Genomic DNA, 23298 nt, shown 5'->3' on the forward strand with positions numbered 1-23298 from the left:
CTGCGTGGCAGGGCACTCCTTACGCACATCAGCTCTATGTATGGGCCAGCTGCACACGGATCAGGGAGGCCCAGGGTTTGAACCATGGACCTCCCATGTGGTAGACGGATGCCCTAACCACTGGGCCAAGTCAGCCAACACTCATATAAATCTAAATCTAAGGAAAACATACCTAAGTAGAATTAAAGTGAGACAGTGATAGTTTATGTAAGAAATGCTTTTCTGGCCAGAAGATGGTGGCAGCTGTGGAGTTGGCACTGCTGGAGAAGTCGCTGGGGCTGAGCAAGGGGAATAAATATAGCACCCAGGGCAAGCACCAGCTTCCAGTTCTTCAAACCAAACATAGCCCCAGTCTAACTGGATTGACTACTATAGCAGACCAACAAAGAATATTTGTCAAGCAAGACCAACAAAGAATATTTGTTTGGGAGTACCACAGAAGAAAAAGATTTGGTGCAACAGTGGTTAGAATACAGAGTACCTCAAGTTGACGGCCACTCCGGTAAAGATGAAATCTGTACTCTGTTAAAGGATCTTAATTCATATCTTGAAGATAAAGTCTACCTTACAGGTTATAACTTCACCTTAGCAGATATCCTACTGTACTATGGACTGCATTGCTTTGTAGTTGACCTGACAGTTCAAGAAAGGGAGAAATATCTTAATGTGTCTTGCTGGTTTTGTCACATTCAGCATTACCCAGGTATCCAGCAACATCTGTCTAGTGTTGTCTTCATCAAGAACAGACTATTTGCCAATTCCCCTTAGAAGCTACCCATGCCATACAGAAGATTGATTAAAAATGTTTTAAATGGAAAATGTATTCTGGACCACAAGATGAACATGAATGGATGGGCAGCATTCTTTATTTGTTGAAGTAGAGGCTATCATTTTTAAATTATAAACCTGTGTCTTGAATGTTTTCTTTGTTCTTTAGTTGGAATTTTGCAATTTTTTATGTAAAAATTCAACTGTCAAAGAAATTTGAGTTGAAATCAAGTTGTAAATTACCTTGTTTTCTAGATGAAATTTATTTTAAAGAAGTTACAAATCACTGGCATAATCTTAAAAAAAAAAGAAATGCTTTTCTCCTCTTACATAGAAGGTTAAAACTTCCTTTTTTCTATAGTTTCTTAAAATTATGAATATAAATAATCTTATAGCATATTGACTATAAGGCTCTGAAGAATGACTACAATTGTTTAATTTGTCAAAAATATGATTTAGGAAAATCTTTCCATAATTTTCAAGGACATTTTCTTTTCTTACTGAAATTTGGCAACAAATTTTATTCCAATCTCAAGGTTTTGAATATGCTTCAATGAAGATTGTTTATTACAACTACTGTTGACAAGGTATTACTGGAAAAATAACAATTTTAAATTGCAGAATTTAGACTATTATAGTAACTAAGGAATTTCTACAGGATAAACTATGCAAAAAAAAAAAAGGTTTATTTTGTATCTTTAGTATTGTGTCTATTACTTTAATTTCCAGGTCTATTAGAAAGAACTTTGAAGAAAACTTACACTTCTATATTTCTGCATTCAGCCTTTTTATAATTTCCATGACTGGTTTGTTTATTTTAGATAAGGGGCTTAATCTCCTCAGCTTTGAATAAGGTATATAGATAAAAGTTGAGTTACTATTTAAAAAAACCCAAACACTAGGGTTAATATATATAAATATATATAAATACTTATCTTTAAGTAGTTTGAATACCATTCTTTTAAGAATATTTATGTTAATTATCATCCTGAGGTAGAAAATATACAGTATACAAATAAACACAATTCAAAAAAAGACAAAGTCAGAAATATAAAACTTGCTGGTTTGAATTGTAATTTTGTATCCTTTTTGACAATTCTAATCTTGACATCAAGACATAAAAATTCAGTTCTATTTACAGGATGGCGTTGTATTGAAGAGATCTATCAGACTAATTTTAGTATTGTGGCTATATGGCTTTACATAGAGAAGTCATTCTTAGTCATAAATTCATGGCCAAATTGTTCTCAATTATCTGAATGAACATTTTCCTTTCACCTCAAAGCTCTGTTCATATCTCATGTCCACGTACCATCTCCATATTCTCCAGGCATCTTCTCTATTTAAATTTCTACTTCAAGTAAATTTTAGGTCCAGGCTAGGTTGGGTCTCTTTTACCAGGGGCTGCTCCCCTTGGGCACCCTGAGTCCCTGAAACCAATAAATCAATAAATCAAGGGTGGCTAAGCCACTTACAGCTTCAGCAAGAGATTTAAACCCACAGTCACAATACTCTTCTAAAACAATGTAGTTAGAGTTCACTCACTGGAGTTGAAGAGAAGGTCTCATTGTTTTACATTTTTTATCTGTTGCTTTCAGGATCCATGGTACCTGGGAATCAGGGAACCCAGTTTGGACTCCGGGAGACAAGAAGGGTCCAGCAGCCTCAGAGTTGAACACAGCATTCACTTAGGAGGCGGGGGCGATACATCTACCAGGCAGCAGTCTCCTCAAGAATGGCAGGGTCCTATCATGGTCCCCAAATTGTAAGGGACCTTTACAGATTCCACGGTTCTTTTGCCTAGTTGAGAGAATGGAAGTAGATGCCAAGGTTGATCAATCAAGGAATAGAGCTTTATTTAGCTGGTAGAGGTCAGGGTCTAAGTTTCACACTTAATTCCCTGAGCAATGGAAGTAGCAGCATTATATTTGTTTGTGTTTGGGAGGCGTTTTGTGATTTGGGAGGTAAGATTGACAGGTCGGGATTTTTGCAGGTGGGTTCTTAACTGCACATGCTGTATGCTCTAACATGCTTGTTCATACATTGCATGCACAGAAAATGGCATCTAAACCCCACCCAGTGGAGGAGAATTTACTATTGTAATGAGCTAAGGTCACTTAACTATGGTACTTAATTTGCACTAAAAGCTGGAAAGCCCCAGTTTGCTGTTGACTAAGTTTTGCGGTTAGCTACTCATACAGAGTACAGCTATAAGACATACTCTACCTTGTTTGACTGTTTCTTAAATGGGTAATGAACAGGGGAGGACAGGATAGAGTGAACTGTGGTCTGAAAACAGGATGCAGGTGGGTAGGGTATGGCGTGGCTTCCTATGCAAGACCCATTCTTGCAAAGGAATTAGCAGGGCTTTCTTACCGGGAGGTGGAGCCCCTCCATTTGAAACATACGGGTCTCTGGAAATCCAACTTTGTAGCTCTCATCTTCATCACAAAAGATCTCCCTGATAACTCTCTTCATGGCTAATGTTCCTACCTCCTTGATATATCTGACAATTATCATGTTCTCAATGTGCCTTAGAGACCAATCTATTTTAATTATAAATCCCTCTGAACCACAAGGTAAAAATCATTTGTAAATATTGGAAATATCCGAAAGAAATGAAAAAAATCATTGCTGAGAAAATTGTGAAGATGCTGGCTATCTATCTGCCAACTGTGTTTTAGAGTGGGTGGGTATTTGATTTGACAGTGTCCAAATTCCCAAGTGATTATCCCAACTCTACACTCTTTATTGTACTTTTGGAATAGTACATGGTTTGTCTTTTTACCTAGTGTCTCTATTTTTAAAATTCCTGATTTCTCTAAAGGCTTGAGAAAGTTAGATCAGATCAGATTTAACTCATTTTGCAACTATGCAATACCTACACCTTTTTATTTTTTAAAACTGAGTATCTTGGGGTCTGAATTTGCATTGCATCTTTGTGTGTGTGTGTGTGTGTGTGTGAAAGAGAGAAATATTAAGAAAGAATTTAGATTTAGATTGTGAAAATGAAGGACAGAGACTGGTTTAAGACAATTACGGGAATATTGAACTTGTGATACAAATAATTTAAACAGGATGAACGTGGTTAATTATCAAATTGCTTGGATTTCTGCAAATATTAAAATATGTATATCCCTGGAACTAAAATATTTGATGTAACAATTAGGTGGAAACACTACTTCCTTGAAATAATGCAGAATCTTTATATGGTCATAAAATACAAATAATATGGATATTCAAAGGAAGAAACTATAAGCCTTAATGGTCCACAAACTAAAGTTTTTGAGTAACTGAAAATCTAAAAAACAACAAATATTATTTGTGAATGTGGGAGGAAATGATGTATGAAATTTTAGCCCCTCCAATTTATCTTCAGTATTTACTCAGTTTTATAATCTGTTTTAAATATATGTTCTTTGAAATTTTGAGCTCTGTCCTATTCATTTTTCTCAGACCTAACAGAATGTCCTGGGTTTAAAAAGCACTTAATCTTTATTAGTTGAATTAATTTGCCAGATATCTCCTGTTGCCTTCCAGATCTACTTTCTGCCTTTCTCCGCCATTTTGACTGTCCAATAAGGTTGACCTGTCTGACAGATATCTGTTTATAAATTTATATCCTTTATTCTCTGTTGCTGCATTCAGCTCACAATAGCTTGGCTCAAAGGGAAGGCAATGCAGAAATAAAGGTAGAGACACAAGAGGGGAGACAAACCTGGGACCAGGGGACTCACAGCTTCTGGAACTGAGAGCCTCAATCCTAGTTTTCCCATCGCATTTATTGGGAAACTAGCAAGCAGCTGTTTGCTATTAGAACTGCAATATCATTTACAATAACAGGGAACAACTGCAACATCTAACAACTGCTACATTTAACAGGTGTAACATTTACAATAACAAACAGGTAAGCCAGTTTCCCACAACACTCTGTCTTCCCAACACAGAGTCCTGGCAGGAGAATGGAGGTAAAGTCACTGTATTTATTCTGCTGCCTACCTTACAGGGTCATCAAGCTGGCTCTTTCCCTCCCATGAAGTTCATAACTTCTCAAAGTAGCGCCCTTAAGACTCTCTCCTTTGGGTTTGTACTGTTTCCTCCACCTAGCCATGCATTTTTACGTAGATCCTTTCTAAACTCTTCTGAAAGTGTTCTAATTTGAGTGTGCTCTGCACTTATATTGGGATTCTGACAGATAACCTAATGACCATTTATATTGTGTAATGCTTTATGGAAGTTAACATCCCATAAATAAGCAGCAAATATTATTGTCCCCAAGGGAGCAAAAAAGATGGTAGAGAGCTGATGGTGTTTCTTTTCCTTTTTGACCTCTATAGAAAGTATTAAAAATAAAATAAAACACAAAAGTTTACTTTTCCTCCTCATAATCAATAAACCTTTTGAAGCAGACAAGGTTTAGAGAGGAGAATTTTTTCCACAGGTCACTGCATTTAAAGTCTAACTCCCTCCAGGAAACTGCCTTTGAAAAGTATTCTCTTAAATAATCTCCAAATGGTCTTGGACTGCAATCTGTAATACTGTTTTATAGTTTAATAGTCCTAGGTCTGCTCTTTTAAAATGTGGCATATATCCTGCCACACAGTAAATATAAATGAAGACTATGGAGCTATTGCCAGTGTACAGCCTTCTCAGCTGCTGGTTACATGGAGTATGTAATAGCAACTTCTTTTTTCAAGTTTGAAAGCATTAATAGGATGACTTGTATCTACAATATTTATGTTTTACTTCCTTCTCTTCAACTTACATTCCTTCTTTTGACAGTGATATTAAGAAACTGATTTCAACACATAACTGCTCTTGAGAAACTGATTTCAATACACAATTGCTATTTCACTTGTTTACTCCCAACTTACAGTAGATACAGCAGCTGTATCTACTGTGAGTGTATCTACTCTGCTAGATACAGCTATTGTATCTAGCAGAGATGCTTCTGTTTTTTTAATGTTATTGTTTTTGTTTTTCTTTTACTTTTTCCACAGTTAGGGAGGAGCAGTAGGGGGATTGTTCATTAGCAATTTGAGTAAAAAAGCAGAAAATTCTAGTCAATGCTTGATATTTCAGCCCAGCAAGCTTCTTTTCAACCATGCTTTCCTCCTTCCCGATAATTCTTATAATTCTTATAATCCAGTTGGCCAGGCACTGGCCTAGTTTATGACTGTTGACACGATGTAATTTTAAACGACAAATTCTTTACTCTCAAATGGTCTAATTTGGGCAAGTAATAACATGGTCACTCTAATTGTGGAATCATACTTCCTGCATTACGTCTTGAATCCAAAATAAGGTTGCCAAATTTAACAAATTGCATGTCTCATGTGATATTTATGATACATTTTACTGAATAAAAAATAAAAGCTTATCTGGAGTCAAATTTTAACCAAGAGTGCTGTGTTTTCTTGGGCAATTCTACTAAGGGTAACTAAAACATGAGTAAGATAGCAGGAACAGCCAGGCCTTCCATTAAACATCAGTGATTAAGACCCTGAAGTCAAACTTGAAAAGAAAGAAAATGTGAAATTTCTTTCAACTGTTTTAAAAGTAGTACATACACATGGAAAAATATGAATATTTAAATAAAGTATAAATGAAATATATTATTTCTTTACAAGCAGCCAGTTCTCTGACTGTCCCCAGAGGAAAACAATTAATTTCTTGTGCACTCTTCCAACATCTTCTATATTTATTTTTAATTTGCAAGTATGTGGAGATGATAGGTCATGAATATTGTAAACAGAGGTAGATAAATAGATGTTCAAATCTCTGTAAGTGTCCACTCCACTTATTATTTATTATCTATCAATTTATCTATGTATCTATCTGTAAATTTTTGTTCATACAAATGTTAACATCCCATATGTGGGCTCCTATGTGTATTTTGAAGATCATTGCATATATGCATATACAGAACTATTCCATTCCTTTTCACAGATATAGCATAATTTATTTAGTCAATCCCTCCTGCAAGGCCATTTGGGCTGTTCTTTTTTAATATCCATCATTGTGCTCATCTAGCAATTTATCATTACAGTATTTTCTACCAGGGGATTGCTGTATCAAAGGCTATTTTTTAACATTCTTAATTAATGAATATTATATGTATCTTTATATTGGGAATAATCCTCTAAAGATATCAGGTTTGGTACCTGATGTTGCTAGGCCTTACATTATTTCAACAAAAGAAATAAAAAAATAGTTCTCAGAATGTGTGGACTGTACTTCTAAATGAAAAGCAGGGGAGTCCTGGATTCTTTGGGCCCTAATGCCAATCTAGTGATATATATTGCATTTGTGAAAGTCTGGCAGAAAAATCTTAAAGGTATTTCCTTGAGGATGATGGAACTGTTTTAAGTCTTAAAGGCATTGAGGCAGCACAATTAGAAGGGTCTCTCAGGAATGTTACATCACCTCCCTCTGTTCAATTTCCTCCCCTGAAAATGGGGATAATGATAGCACCTATCTCATAGTGTTGCTAGGAAGATTAAATGATTTATGTGTAAAGTGCTTCCAGCATTGTCTGGCCCAAGATAAATGTGTATGAGTTTGTTAAACACATGAATAGGGAGATTTAGATGATTTTAGGTCAAATAGCTTGACAGTAATGGAAAATTGCCACATTTTGAGCAATAGGGTATCAGGAATATATGAACATAAAATTATTATCTGACTTTGTTCAGTCCTGGCATGATCACATTCTGGGATGACTGAGATTCTACCAGGGCTGCATTCTCTGCTGTTTCCAACTTGGCAGTAACCTTAGGGAGAGAGACAGAAAACCAGAACATCATGCCTGGTCTTTATGTTTACCCATTATTAGTAATTTTGGGAAAAGATTCCCATTTCTCTCTCTCTCTGACAAACTGTGGAAGTGGTATAATTTAGTGTGGATGTCTCCATGTCTGACACTATGACAAGGTAAGGCAAGTAGTTCTAGGAAGAATCTATTAGTGAAAGCCAATTAAATTTGAATATTAAACACGTAAAAGATATTTTTGCACTCTATGGCAAGAAATTTATTGCTGGAATCTTTGCTGAAGCCTATTCCGCCCCCCCCCCTCTTTTTTTTTTTAACAGTTTTCTTCCTTCTCCTCAGAAATGGTACTCTTCAAAGAGCAATTGCTTTTTAATCTATCTCACTTCACATTTTTGAGTAAAAAAGAAGTAAATTAATATGCTTTCCTGGTCAAAGGAAACTTTCTACCACCACCCACCATCTCAGAATTCAGAGGTACAGTCACCTTTTTAAAATAATATATTGCTTTTCTATTGTGCACTAGAATTATTGTCTAATATACCAAGACATATTGTTTATATCCAAATGTACTGCACCTGAAATTATACCAGTGACCTCAAAAATACCTAAATTCATGCTTATGTCTTTCTTTTAGTCTCAAACAAATTTATTATCATGTCATGCCAAAACTTAAGGGGTTACCCATCTTCCAATAAGTAGTTCTTAATCCTACTGATATCATGCCAATCTTGGCTCTTCTCATGGAAGTTCAAGGGACCAGAACAGATATACCATTTTTACCTCTTCATCTTCTTAATATCTCTTGGACATATCTTCTGTCATTCTTTTCTATTGATGGAAAATATTTTACGAATCATATCAACCTTTAGTGGCTTCTGAGAAAAAGGGTGTCCAGCTCTTCTTCTATTAGTGTCTTAGGCAACAGTTTCACTTAGACATCAGTTTCACAACAGTCAAGTCTTCATAGCACATACCATCAAATCTGAATCTTAGCTCACTTTTCTCTCCCTTCCTGAAGTTTCCTCCTTTTTACTACCTAGAAATTCCTTACCTCCTCCACAATCTATTTAATGACAATTTCAGACATGATAAATTTCTCCTTTAAACTCAAGGATCTAATTTCAGTACCAAATAGATGATAGTCATGTGTTGCCCATGCAACACAAAATACATGTTTTTATTTCTTCCAAAGTGACTAAGTTAAGCTAAGTCAGTGTAGTCTATTCTCTAAGTACACAATTATTTTTCTTCTAATTTTAGAAAGTAAATGGCAAAATAAGAGTTTAATATGTTTTTGTCAGACATTATCAAACATTTTGTCAGGTTCTATTTGTGTGCTTTTATACTGATGGAATTTGGACTATATTTCAAGGTGTCTTGAAGTTTTAGGAATAAAAATTATTTTGAGGGAAGTGGCTGTGACTCAACCAATTAGGCTCCCATCTACCATATGGGAGGCTTTGGGTTCGCTTCACAGGGCCTCTTTGTGAAGACAAGTTGGCCCACGTCTGCGGAAAGCTGACAGCCTGCGCCTGCGGAGAGGTGGCACAGCAAGATGACACAACAAAGGGAAACAAGCAGTCACAGAAGAACGCAATGCAAGTGGACACAGAGAGAAGGCAGCACGCAAGTGGCTGGGGGAGGGGCATAAATAAAAAAATAGTTTGAAATAAAGTCAGAAATTAAGTATGTCAATTCTATGCAAAGTCAAATTACTAAATTTCATACAATATAAATTGCTTCCCAAATACATAGTACTGAATGACGTGGAATGAAATATTTCTTGGTTTCAAGTTTCATCAACTATAAGGAGTAAATATCAGAAACTATAGTTTTTTTACATATCTTAAGGAAAGACAGATTTAACCACATTACACTACCTTTTTTGAAAGTTACTTAGAAAATTGAAATAATCAAGGTTTTAGAAAAAAGACTTATGGGAAAATAAGATAATATTGCTCACAATAATGGAAACCATGTTTCTTATTACATTAATGTAATTTCCCATAATTTAGTTTACACGATTTCATCCACAATCAATGTAAATTCTCACTTTCTGTTTTATGCTTCACAGAACCCATATTTCCACTTTCAAATACTGGTTGATTTGTTTAACACATTGAATGGAGAAAAATTATGCTGATTCATTACCTTACTTGAATTTTGTCATTAAGTTTAATGTGACAAACTTCTCCATATTTTAATTCAATTATTTAACTGTGGTTCACTGATGTAAGCTATAAACACAATGACAAATGGTCAGATAAAGGGATTATATCAAGTCATTCGCAAATAAATCATTTTAAATGGCTCCATATTCATCACACAAACTACAAAGCAAAATGCAATAGTTTGGAACTCTCCACAGGAGGGGAAGAAAAAGGAAATGAACAAATTGGCTAACAACAGCAGGGTTTCCAATGGGAGGAGAAGAGGGAAAATGAGGTTGCTATTTTTATTTTAATGTCTATAAATTTCCAGAGAAGAATTTACATTAAGCAGAAATAGCTAAAAATTCACTTGGTTGAAAGTTATTTTCCTAAGCCCTAATGGCTTCCAAAACAATTTTTTTGTTTGTTTCTTTGTTAACTTAAATTCTAGGCTTATGATCATTGCAATGGAAGCTGTCAGATAAAGGCAACTGAAGCTATTTCAGTTTCAATTCATAGATTTTACCTTATGTAGAATCAGAAACCAGAAAAATGCATAGTATATTAAAGAAATTGATTTCCAAATTATTAGCTATTAATTGGAGTTTTGAAAGAGCAAGAGATGAAATACAGGTTCTGTATTTTATTTTAGGAAAAGCATTCATATTGCCATCAGTGGGGTCAGTTAAATATTGGACTAACTGATAGTTCTATTAAATATAAGGCCTAATATTATTGTCAGAGTTATTTATTTCAGTTATCAGTGATCAAGGAAATAGGTTTACAGCAATAAGTCAGAATTTATGTTTTGGTAGACCAAACAAAATAGTAATTTAGACTTTTTGTCACCTATTTTAATTCTTATACAAAGAAAATGATGGTAGTCAACTAGTAAAAGTGGATTTGCATCTTATACCATTTTCACTTAAAAACTTAATAAAGTTTCGAGCCTTAGAAGACAGTGTATTTAAGGGGCTCACAAATAAATCAGGCTATTATATTGGTAAATAACAACATCAGAATGTATTTAAACATTTCATCTACTGTAATATTAATTATAAAAGATACCATTCTTGTTAAACTCTTTTAAGTTCTAAGGGTCAGATGATATTTCAACATAGAAAAAATAATATTGTAATTCAAGTTTCCAATGTGTTTCATAAAAATTCCAGTTATACTATCCTATAGTCAAACAATAATAGCAACTACTCTCTATATGTTTTATTTGTTTTTTAGAAATTGTTCTGAAAACAATTCAAAATTACAAAATATTTACTGGGCATTAAAGATGTAATGCACTGTACTAAGCTCTTTAAGCACCATGGTTAATAATCAAAAATGTTATTGACCTTTGAGTTTATAGCTTTGTGTCAGATGTAAAGATTGTCAGGAAAGTATCTGGTGCTATGAAATTGTATAACTGGGACTCTTAAACTAGATTAGAGCAGGGGAAGAAAGCAAAGGGATGAGGTAGGCAGGAATGGAAAATAAGAAAAGGTCTCTCTGAAAAAGTAAGTATTAAATGAGGATCAAATAAAGTTATTTCCAATAATTTTGGGAAGAAAAAAGAAAATGTTAGATATTAATAAAGACATGAATTAAGCAAATTTCTAGAGAACTGAGTAGGAACGAAAAAGTTTGGGGGCGGGGGAGAGGGGTTAAGATGGCATTCCTGAGGTGAAAATACAACCAGAAAATCCTGCTGGGTTTTGCTTTCTTCTACTCTAGAGAGAGGTTAAAGCTATATTGCGGCTAGAAGAGGAAGATGAAAGAATCTATTGGTTATTGCATACATGGATATTAGTGGTTGCTTGGATTTTTTCCTTTAGATAGGTCATGCCGAGTCTAATATAAGATGTATAATTTGTTTTCCTTTTTAGACATCTATGTTTCTCTGGAAAGTTTATGCAGATACTGCTAAAATGTTAACTAAACCAATGGAAATTTAAAAAGATAATTCTGATAAATACGCCAAAATTATTCAAGTTACCTGTAGTTCAGCACAGAAAATGAAGGAATTGTCAATCTTTAACATTACTAAATTATAGAAGGACATTAACATATTGTGGATTTTTAGAAGGAAAAGCATTGTTGTCTTAGTAGGTTAGAAGTCAAAATTTAATTCCAGTTTGATTCCTAATTCTAACTGTAATTAGAATTAAGAATGTTTTCATTAACTTTTGTCACGGCAAATAGAAATTTGAGCTGCCACCCAAAATAAAAAAATTTGGATTTTTGTCATAATACAGCACATCTTCATTTTAATTTTGCCATGGAGACTTTGTTATACATTATTCAGTTTAGAATAAAATGAAGTAAAAAACAGATCTGTTTGAACCATAATGAAAAGATTTTATTACTAAAACACACATGAGTCTTCTTAAAAGTACATCATTGAAATGTAACTCTTTAATTGTAATCCTAGTAGTCTTTTTCATGAATTATTGAAAATATGTACAAATCAAAGGAATTATAAAACATGCACAAAGTGAAATGAATCCTTTAAAAATTCTCCCTTTGTTTTCTGAGCAGCTGTGACAAATACCACTGTGGCAGTTTGCATTTGGTGAATCCCAAAAAGAGAATGATTGTGTTTTTAAACCTTTCTATTCCTGTAGGTGCGATGCTCTTTGATTAAGTTCTAATTAAGTTAGATTGAGGGTCCTATTATTAAATTACTTGATAAGGTCACTTTAAGGCTTTTGATTGGACTACTTCAGTGAGGTATGACTCAGGTTGACTCTCTGCCCTTTGCTGGGTCTGATAAAAACAGAGACAAAGAGAGACTCAAACAGACACAGACACAAGAAGAAGAGACCCTCCCATGTGAGAGAAGACTAGAGATTCATTTAAACATGAAGCCCCCAGAGGCTGGGCTCAAGAGAAGTGAAGTCCTTGAGAGGCTCAAATAACTGAAAGCCAGGGAGAGGTGAGCCATATGCCCAATAGCTTGTAGCTGAATTTGGGAAGAATGTGGAGCAGTGAGACTGATAGAAGAGGACTGGAAAGAGACAAACCCTATGCCTGGTTGCCCTCAGCTGAGCTAAAACTGCAGCAGATGTTGGCGGCCATCTTGCTTCAGCACGTGGCAGCTGACTTTGGTGGGAAAGCACCTCTTCTGGTGCCTCAGTTTGGGTTTTTCATGGTCTTGGAACTATAAGCTTTTACCCCAAATAAATCCCCATTATAAAAGCTGACTCATTTTTGGTACTTCGCATTGGCAGCCCTTTGGCAAACTAAAACAACCACCAACTGGGTTTGGCTTAACTGATGAGAAATTATTAGCTCATGGTTTTGAGACTAGGAGAAGTCTAACATCAAAGTTTCAACAAAAAGATTCTTTCTCCCAGAAGATGGTGGCATTCTGGGACTTGCTTATACTGGTTCTTGGCATGTATCTCTGCCTTGTGTCACATGGCATGGTGCCCTCCTTTCTTTTCCTGGTTCTGATGACTTCTGACTTCCAGGTCTCCCCACAGATTTCTCTACATTTGAATTACTTGTGCTTGTAAAGGACTCCAGTAATGCAACTAAAGAGCCATCCTGATTCAGTTGGGCCACACTGGAACTAAAAAAAAAAAATCTTTAAGAGGAGGGAAGGGCAAGATAACATCTGATTAAGTACAAACTTATCATCTCTCTCACAAAAAATAGCAGAGTCGGGGCATGATCCTACCCTAGTGAGCTGTTTTGGGAACCAACGGAGCAGGAGGCTTCAGGGCATGGATCTGGAGAGAACTCGACCAAGAGATCAGTTGTTCAAGGTAAAACCATGAGTTTCTGGCCATTGAGGCTGGAACAGGTGGATGGCTAAGCCCCACACTCAAGGCAAAAAGCTGCGCTGAGGCCCAACTCCCACCAATCACTCAGCTGGAGAAGGTGTTCTCTGAGAGTGGGAGGTTCTGGTGAAGGGTTGAGAGGGGTTTCCCTACTGTGTGGGTTTGATTGCCTGGACCCCCCTTTTGAGGAACATACCAGCTGGCTTGAGGTGGCACCAGGAAGAAGGGAGAGGTGAATCTCTTGAGGCAGCCTGATTTACTTAACCACCCAGGGATAGAGAAAATTGGCCTGGGAGAAGGTAGAGTCAGACAATTAACTAACCTGTTGCTCAAAACTATCAAAATTTCAACTCTGCTAAGGGAGGCAGGTAGTAGGAAGCACTTAATAAGATTCCAAGGGTCTTTTTAAGGTTCCCTGAGAGGAGACAGTGCTCTCAAAGAGGATTAAGAATCATTTTTTTTCTGCTGTGAGTTAAGTCACCAGGGTTCCATTTCAAAAGGGAACTCTCACATAAGCTATTGCACCCTGCTGCCCTCTGAGAAAAAGCATTAAGAATAGAAAGGAGACAAGGACAGACTCCCAATTAGCAGGAATTTACCCAACTGCATAGAGTCAAACCTGCCCAAGGGAAAATGATTAGATAACTTTCTGAAGAGCTAACTGACCCAATGAGAAAGGTTAACTCAGTAGAGGAGTTTCTGCCTTGAATATACAAGGTCCATAGTTCAATTTCTGGCTCATCATTGAGTAGTGATCCACTGGGATATTAAACATCCAGTTGATAAGTTTAGGACAGGCAAAACATAAACATTATTCTAGTATTTACTTCTCTTGGGTCTCTTATTTTAACTAAAATAAAGTGTTAATTTTGTTTTAAATTTAACTTAGTTTACTTGATAAAACCTACTTCAAAACCTGCAGAGGAAAGGCTGCAGTGTAATTGATTGATGAACACTGACAGCCTAAGAAGCTCCAAAGGGGTTTAAGAGGGAAGGCTGTTTTCCTTTAGTTTTTGTTTGACTGCTTACTTATGGGTTTGTCTGTTTCTGTGTTTTGTTTTTTTTTTTAATCTTTCTTTCCTCTTTCTACCCTCTGCCCACCTTATTTTAAATTAGGTATTGCTAGCTTATTTCTTGTTTGCTGTGTTGCCTCTTCCTTGATTTCCCCTTTCCTGTGTATACTGATTTTGGATACCAATGCTATCTCTTTTCCTTCTTACATCTTTCTATCTTCCACTTTCTGTTGTCATTCTAACATTCCACCTCTCTTTGTTTAGTCCTCAATTTTTCTAGTTTTTTATTTATAACTCTTCTGTTTTCCTGCCTTACCTTTTTTCTTTTAATCCTTTCTTTTATTTTTCCCTCTCTCTTCATCATTCTGGCCTTTCAATTCATTCTATATGCTTTTCTATATTAAGTTTTCCATGTCATTGTAGATACTCCACTTTTTTTATTCCTATTACTCTACACTGCTTACATGAGTTATAGGTCTTATATGGTTCCTCTTCTAACTTTTAGTATTATTATTACTATTATCCTTTTAATTTTCTTACCTTTTTTGCTTTCTCTAGCCCTAATTTTTCCTTCAAGGGAACATAGGCAACAGCAAGGAAATGGAATAAGAAGAACAAAGTGTCAAAGATAAAACTTAACACACAAAAAGAACAGCAGCTAAACAAAACTCTAGAGTAGAGAGAGAAGCTAATCAACTGAAGAAACACAACAAGATAAACAGATGACCAGACAGCAACAAAAGATTACAAACCATACCAAGAAACAGGAAGACATGTCCCAGTCCAATGAACAAACTAAAAACCAGGAAGAGATGCAGAACATTAAACAGCTAATCAAAGCTGTCCAAACAAATGTAATGGACCAACTTAATGAAATGAAGGAATTGATTAAGGATATTGAGAAAACACTGAAAGCATATACTGAAGAAATTGTAAATAAACATAAAAAAGATAACAGATATGATGGTGACGACTGTCACAATCCAAGAAATCAAAAATACACTGGAAACACAACAGCAGATTTGAACAAGCAGAGGAAAGAATTAGTGATGTGGAAGACAGTACATCTGAAGTCAAACAGAAAGTAGAACAGATAGATAAAAAGATAAAAAAATACAACAGGGACTTAGGGATTTGAATGACAACATGAAACACACAAACATGTCTTAGAGGCATCCCATACTAAAGGGACTTTGTCAGGTTGAAAGGAAGAAAAAAAAATAGGAAAGAGAGTTGAAGGAGAGTATAAGAACAACTAAAAAAAAAAAAACAGAAATAAAAACAACCTATGACACACATAAACCCAAAGAAAATATGGTGAATGTATGTAATTCCTTGAGACAAATAATACTGAATGTTAATGGAATAAACTCACCAGTCAAGAGATGAAAATTGGCAGAATGGATAAAGAAATATGACTCATCATATATGTTGTCTACAAGAAACCCATCTTAGAATTGGGGATTCAAGAAGGCTGAAAGTGAATGGCTGGAACAATCTTACAAGCAAACAATAATGAAAAAAGGGTGGGAGTAAATATACTGATATTGGACAAATAGACTGTAAATGAACAACTAAAGAGACAAAGACAGACACTATATAATAAGAGGATGCAATGAAAAATTATATGCAAACAAGGACAATTTAGAGGAAATGGACAAATTTCTAGAAGCACACAAGCAGCCTACATTGATGAAAGAAGATTTTGATAAGCTCAACAGACCCATCACAAGTAAAGAGATAGAATCAGTCATTTAAAACTTCCCAAATAAGAAGAGTCCAGGGCTAAATGGCTTCACATGTGAATTCTGCCAAATATTATGGAAAGAACTAAAACTTGCTTAAACTCTTCCAAAAAACTGAAGTAGAAGGAACATTGCCTAACTCATTCTATAATGCCAACATACCCTAATACCAAAGCCAAAGATACCACAAGAAAGGAAAATTACATACCAATCTTTCTAATGAACCTAGATGCTAAAATACACAACAAAATACTTGCTAATCATATTCAACAACACATCAAAGGAATTATACACAATGACCAAGTGGGTTTCACCCTGGGTATGCAAGGGTGTTTCAACATAAGAAAATCAAAAAATGTAATCCACACAAAAACAAATCAAAAGAAAAAGAATCACATGATCATCTCTATAGATGCAAAAATGGCATCCAACAACATAAAGCACATGTTCCTGATAAAAACACTACAAAAGATAGGAAAAGAAGGAAATTTTCAGAACATGATAAAGGGTATATATGAAAAACCCACAGCTAACATCATACACAATGGTGAAATCCTAAAAGCTTTCCCTCTAAGAACAAGACAAGGACACCCATTATCACTGCTCCTTTGCAGTGATTCTAACACTGTTTGACATTGTGTTAGAAGTACTTGCTTCCTAGAAATTATAAATGAGTTTAGTAAAGTCACAGATTATAAAATCAATGCACAAACATCAGTAGCATTTCTGTACACCAATAATGAGCAAGCTTAGGAGGAAATCAAGAAAAAAAAAATAGCATTTACAATAGTAACTAAAAGAATCAAATACCCAGAAATAAATTTAACTAAAGATGTTAATGACTTACACACAGAAAACTACAAAAAACTGTTAAAGAAAATCAGAGAAGACTTAAATAAATGGAAGAATATTCCCTGTTTATGGATAGGAAGAATAAATATCATTAAGGTATCAATCCTACAAAAATTGATCTCAGATTCAATGGAATCCCAATAAAAAACAACACAGCATTTTTTTTTATTGAATTGGAAAAACTAACTATGAAATTTATTTGGAAGGGAAAGAGGCCCCAAATAGCCAAAGACATATTGAAAAAGAAAAATGAAATTGGAGGAATCTCACTACCTGACTTTAAAACATACTTCTGAGCTACAGTGGTCAAAACTGCATGGTATTTGCACAAGAATAGGCATACTGACCAATGGGACTGAATTGAGAGTTCTGATATAGATCCTCACATAAACAGTCATCTGATATTGACAAGGCCACCAAGCCCACTCAACTGGGAGAGAATGGCCTCTTCAACAAATGGTGCTTGGAGAAGTAGATATCCATATGCAAAAGAATGAGAGTGAAACACCATCTCACATCTTAAACAAAAATCAGCTCAAGATGGATCAAAAATCTAAATATAAGAATCAAGACTATAAAGACCTTGGGAAATAATGTAGGGAAGCATCTAAAGAACTTTGTAATAGGAAATGTCTTCATGAACATCACACCCAAAGCAGGAAAATGAAAGAAAAAATAGATAAATGGGACCTCCTCAAAATTAAAACCTCTTGCACATCAAGAAAGTGAAAAGACAGCCTACCAATGGGAGAAAATATTTGGTAACTATATATCTGATAAGAGCCTAATATCAAGCATATATAAAGAAATCCTATATCTTGAAAAGAAAAAAGAAAAACAACACTTTAAAAAAAATAGGCAAGTGATTTAAACAGATACTTCTACAAAGAAGAAATATAAATGGCTAAAAAGCACATGAAAAGATGCTCAACATCCCTAGCTAATAGGGAAATGAAAACCAAAACTACAATGAGATACCATTTTACAACCATTACACTGGCAGTCATTTAAAAAAAAGAAGAAGACTGCAAATGTTGGAGAGGATGTGGAGGAATGGTAGTGAGAATGTAGAATGGTCCAGCCATTGTGGAGAACAGTTTGGCAGTAACTGAAACAACTAACTATAGATCTGACATTTTACCCAGAAATTCCACAATTTGAAACAAGGACATGAACAAATATATGCACACCAATGTTCATAGTGGCATTATTTACTATTGCCAGAAGTTGGAATCAACACAAATGCCCATCAACAGATGAATGGATAAACACATATGGTATATACAGTCAATGGAATATTAGTAAGCTATAGGAAGGAATACAGTACTAACAGATAACATGGATGAATCTTGAGGACCTTACGCTGAGTGAAGTAAGCCAGGCATGGAAGGACAAATACTACATGACCCCTCTGATAAGAATTAAGCAAATTGAGCTGACTCAGAGACCTAGAGTCTGTAAGATAGGTTTACAAGAAATAGAAAGGGAGAAGAAGGTTGTGAGTCAATGCCCACATGGGAGTAATCTATGATAAGGTGGAATTGAGTAGTTGCACAGTGAAGGGATATTTCAGGTGTGTAGGGATACTACTGGGTTGTGTGGTGCAAGCTTGACAGGGGGCTAAGGTAGGGAGGATGGGTTGGATGGTCCATGGAACTGGAGGGGTGGTTGAGGGAGGGAGCAGTGGGTGGAGAACACTGGGGAATCAGTGGGTGGAGATCAATATAATGAGTGGGAAGGTGTTGTACCCCCATCCTGGGGAGGCCTGATGTTCTCAAACAAAGGGGAGGGTGTTTCTCAAGAGTATGGGTGGTTCATAATAGGGGAGGACAGACTAGTGTGTCAAGCCATCAGCATTGTTGCAAGTATCTGTGAATCTTGTCCTTCAAGCAGTGAAACCTGGTGGTCACTGTGGGCCCTGAGGGTAGGGGGAGGGAGGAATAGAATAGATAGAAGAGGGGGTAGTTAAGGGGCAATGGAAGTGTTCTGCATGATCTTGCAATGATGGGTAAAGACCATGTTAAATTTCACCAAAAATTTATAAAAGTTTATGGTCCAAAATGTAAACCATAATGTAAACTACTGACCATGGTTAGTAGCTATGTTTCAATATGCATACATCAGTTGTAACACATGTACCATCCACATGTAAAATGATCATTAAGAGGGAAATGGGGAGGATGTTATGTATATGGGAGTCCCCCATATTCTGAATGTGACTTTACTGTGATCTAAAACTTCTGTGAAGACATAATGAAAAAAAAGTAAGACACTGAGTAGAAATGGAAGAAATTGCCACTGTACTTACAGGACAACAGTTATTACAGCAACGAAAGGCACAACATCAAAAAATTTTTAAAAATATTTTTAGTTTTTTTATACCCCAATTTTTTTCACTTTATTTTAGTATTAGTTTTTCTAAATTATTATTTATTTTATTCTTATGTTTAAACATATCATTGTTATCTCATTTTTCTATTAATTGAATTTTGCAATACACTTGAATTCATTTTTTGAAGAAGTTTTGGATCACAGAAGGGTTTAACTGTGGCAAAGGAGGAACACTGATGTGCGGTGTCAGTGATGGGAGATACATGAGAGGAAGTTTACCGGGGCATACATATAAGGTATTTAAAAATGTTCAAATGTTCATGGGGCATTACCACAGTGGGTAGAGATTCACACAACAACTGAAAGAACACTGTATTCCCATCCTGGGGAGCTCTGCCACATTCTCTAATGGAACAGCAACAGTCCTCCAAGTACAGGGGCAATGACCAGAGAAGAAGGATGGCTCATTGATAGGCCCTTGATATTTACAAATATCTTTATGAGCATCTTGCTCTTGAATTTGCAACTTAGCCTAGTGTTATAGGGTGCCTAAGTGTTACCTCCTGAGAGCCTTCATATTGCTTAAATGTGGCCAAGTTACACCAAACTCAGCATAAAAATGCATGCTCTTCCCCCCAGTGTGGGACATGACTCCCAGGGATGAACCTCCCTGGCACTGAGGGGTTACTACCAAGCATGAACTATTGAGACAACTGGAAAAAGACCTTGAATAAAAGGACAAATGAGTTTATATGACTAAGAGACTTCAAAATGAGCTGAGAAGTCATCAGAGGGGTGGCATTTATACATGTCTCAGCAGATCTCATAGACAGCTAAAGTAGATACAACTGCAAATATGGAGCTCCTGAGGGCATCAGAGACACCTAGGTCTTACAGTCATGGTAGATAGCTCCAGAGTTTTGTGCCTAGACAGTGGGTCTTACTTTGGAGTTTGTGCTCCTGAGTGTGACAGTTGGACTCAGATGTGACTTCTCTACACATGACTCTTCGTCCCTTTTTTTTGAACATATAGTTGACACTGGACTTGGTAGGTGTATGTCCAAGAAACTTGAATCTCTGGGCTCTCCATGGGCCAGCTGGGCCCTGTGCTTCAGTGGAGTTTCAACACCTACTCTCCAGTTTATTGGACTCACCCAGGACAACTAACAAGGAGAAGAGAATGGACAACCACCACACCAAGGAACTGAGAGAGTCTTCAACTGCAAGCAAGATAGTTCCATCGATCAGCCACATGGGATTGATGCACACTCTCAAGTAGAGATGGATTGGGCATCATGATCCCAGAGTCTTCAGGATTGGGGAATAAAATATGGACTAAAGTAGACTTCCTGGTATTCTGCTATAGACTTACTGTGATTCTAGCAATGGAGAAATTATATCATTAGTGTGGAGACAGTGGCCACTAGAGTTGTTGAAAGCAGGGAGAGGGGAAAAGAGGCAATTTTTGGGCTTCAAATTGTCCTGAATGACATTGCAAAGACAGATACAGGACATTATATATCCTGCAGAATGGAGTGGGAGAGAGTGTACGCTACAATGTAAACCATAATCAATGCTGTGTGGCAATGCTCCAAAATGTGTTCATCAATTGCAATGAATGTTCCACAGTAATGAAAGCAGTCTTTGATGTGGGGTGAGTAGGAGGTGTGGGGAGCAGAGCATATGGATATCCCCTATATTTTTTAGTGTAACATTTTATGTAATCTATTTATCTTTTAAAAATAAAAAAATATATTAAAAAATAACTTTAAGACAGTCTACAATGGGTTAATACCCACAGGAATGCAAAAATAAGGATTACAATTAAGAACATGTATAAAATGGGTGAATAATTCAATCTTCCACAATTTCTAATAGAATCGTCTTTTGTATCAGAGAAGTCTTCTAATTAAGAGTAGAATGTGAATAAAATGTGATCATTGCTTCCACATAATCTTTAGCTGATAAAATTTGCACTTATGAGATGCCAGGAAATAGAAAACTATTACCAAGTTCTCCAGGGAATTGATATTATTTAATTAAATATAGAAAGAATGTTTACAAGATAGTCAGGTGGTTTATAATTCTAAAGTAAGAATCACTGTTTGCTTCTTTATGTGTTGATCAGCAAAGAATATATCTCATTGAAATTACATGTCCTCAATATGTATTATAAATAACACAATTACCACAGATCTTTCAGGATGTGACCTATTTATGTTAAAGGTATCAACATTTCAGTATCCACATTGTTAAATTCACTATTTAAACACAAGATGAACCTCAATCAAGATGACAGTTAACTTACCTGGCGAATCCTGGTAGTTTAATTGTGCTTAGTTTGGGATATATCTGCTACTTTAGCTAATTAAAAAGCACACATGTCAACTGCTGTTCCTTACATTATAAAAGTAACAAATATACTTGTAAATAAGAATACCCAATTACAGACTGGAGTGGTAGAATACCTAGCACTGTCGTAGCGACCTAAGAGTACTAATTATTAGTGATCTGATTATCATTAACTGTGGGAGAGAACTGTATAAACAACAACAAACCACATAAATAAAATATTGGCAAATAGTGTTCATAATAAGAAGGTCAATTAAAGCACTGTAAAACCTCTCCTAATTAAAAACTACTAAACCAATTAGAAATGTAATATTTTGACTTTAAATATCATCAGCATATTAATACATTGAACAATCTTCTAGGTAAGACCAAGGTGTGAGATGAAAGTTAATATTTAGTCTCATATTCTCTTGATTTCTGTTTGGAAGATACCCAAATGGTGTACAGATTTCTACAATTTTAAAATTGAAAACAATTCTCAAAACAATACACTAATTTTCAATAGATTGGAAATGATCTTATAAATATTGAGAGAATACGGAATTTTAAAGCCAAGATACCATCAGGATGATAATCTCATTTTACAGTGGAATAAATCTATTCACTCATAAGCCTCAAACATAGGTTTTCTGATTCCCAAACTAATATACATTTTTTTAAATTTTTTATTCATTTTAAAAAAAATTTTACATTAAAAAAATATGAAGTCCCATTCAACCCCACCATCCCCAACCCCCATTCCCCCCACAGCAACACTCTCCCCCATCTAATGTACTTTTGAATGTGTATACTGCTTCTCTGATCAGAGATATTCTGACAGATTGGTAAAAATAAGTATTGATGAGCAAAATTTTTTCAATATATTATTCTCATTTCATTCTCTCTCTCTCTTCTATTTGAATTTTGATGTTATTATTTAGACCTGTTAATATTTAATTAAACACAATTTACTTGAACATTTTGTTTTTTTAGGTAACATTAATTTCTACCAGTGTTGATTAGAATTTGTAAGCTTATACTATGCAGTTTTTCCAGGACAGGAGATTGAACCACAGACCTCGTTTATGGGAAGCTGGCACTCAACCACTGAGTCAGCTGGGTGCCCCTCAGTTAGTCTTTTTGCTTGTTTGCTTGTTTGTTGTTAGTTTTTAGGAGGCACTGGGGACCGAACCTGGGACCTCCCATGTGGGAAGCAGGTGTTCAACCACTTTAGCCACATCTGCTTCCAGGATTAGTGCTTTGAATTGAGACTAAATTTAACCATCAATTTTTCAAATGAAAATATGTAAAGATTTCTTATACTTTCTACATTTTAATTTTAACATGCAAAGTGGGGTAGGTAGATTGCATAATCTCTAGGATTCTACTAGTTTTTAAATCTCTGATTATATGATTTTAGTCAAAGTTATATATGAACAATGATAAAAAGTGTAGTATAGAAAATAAAATAATCTGTTCACATAAAACATCACTAACAGTGAAACAAAACATGTTAGTTTTTTCTACATAGTTTTGTGATATCTAAAAACTTATCAT

At 35.5% G+C, this 23298-nt stretch overlaps 1 pseudogene; it reads left to right on the forward strand.

Moving 5' to 3' along the window:
- Positions 1 to 233: 233 nt before the first annotated feature.
- LOC101439803 (eukaryotic translation elongation factor 1 epsilon-1 pseudogene) lies at positions 234 to 768 on the forward strand (annotated as a pseudogene).
- Positions 769 to 23298: the final 22530 nt, after the last annotated feature.

The sequence above is a fragment of the Dasypus novemcinctus genome, chromosome 2, assembly GCF_030445035.2.
Source record: "Dasypus novemcinctus isolate mDasNov1 chromosome 2, mDasNov1.1.hap2, whole genome shotgun sequence".
Classification (NCBI taxonomy): Eukaryota; Metazoa; Chordata; class Mammalia; order Cingulata; family Dasypodidae; genus Dasypus; species Dasypus novemcinctus.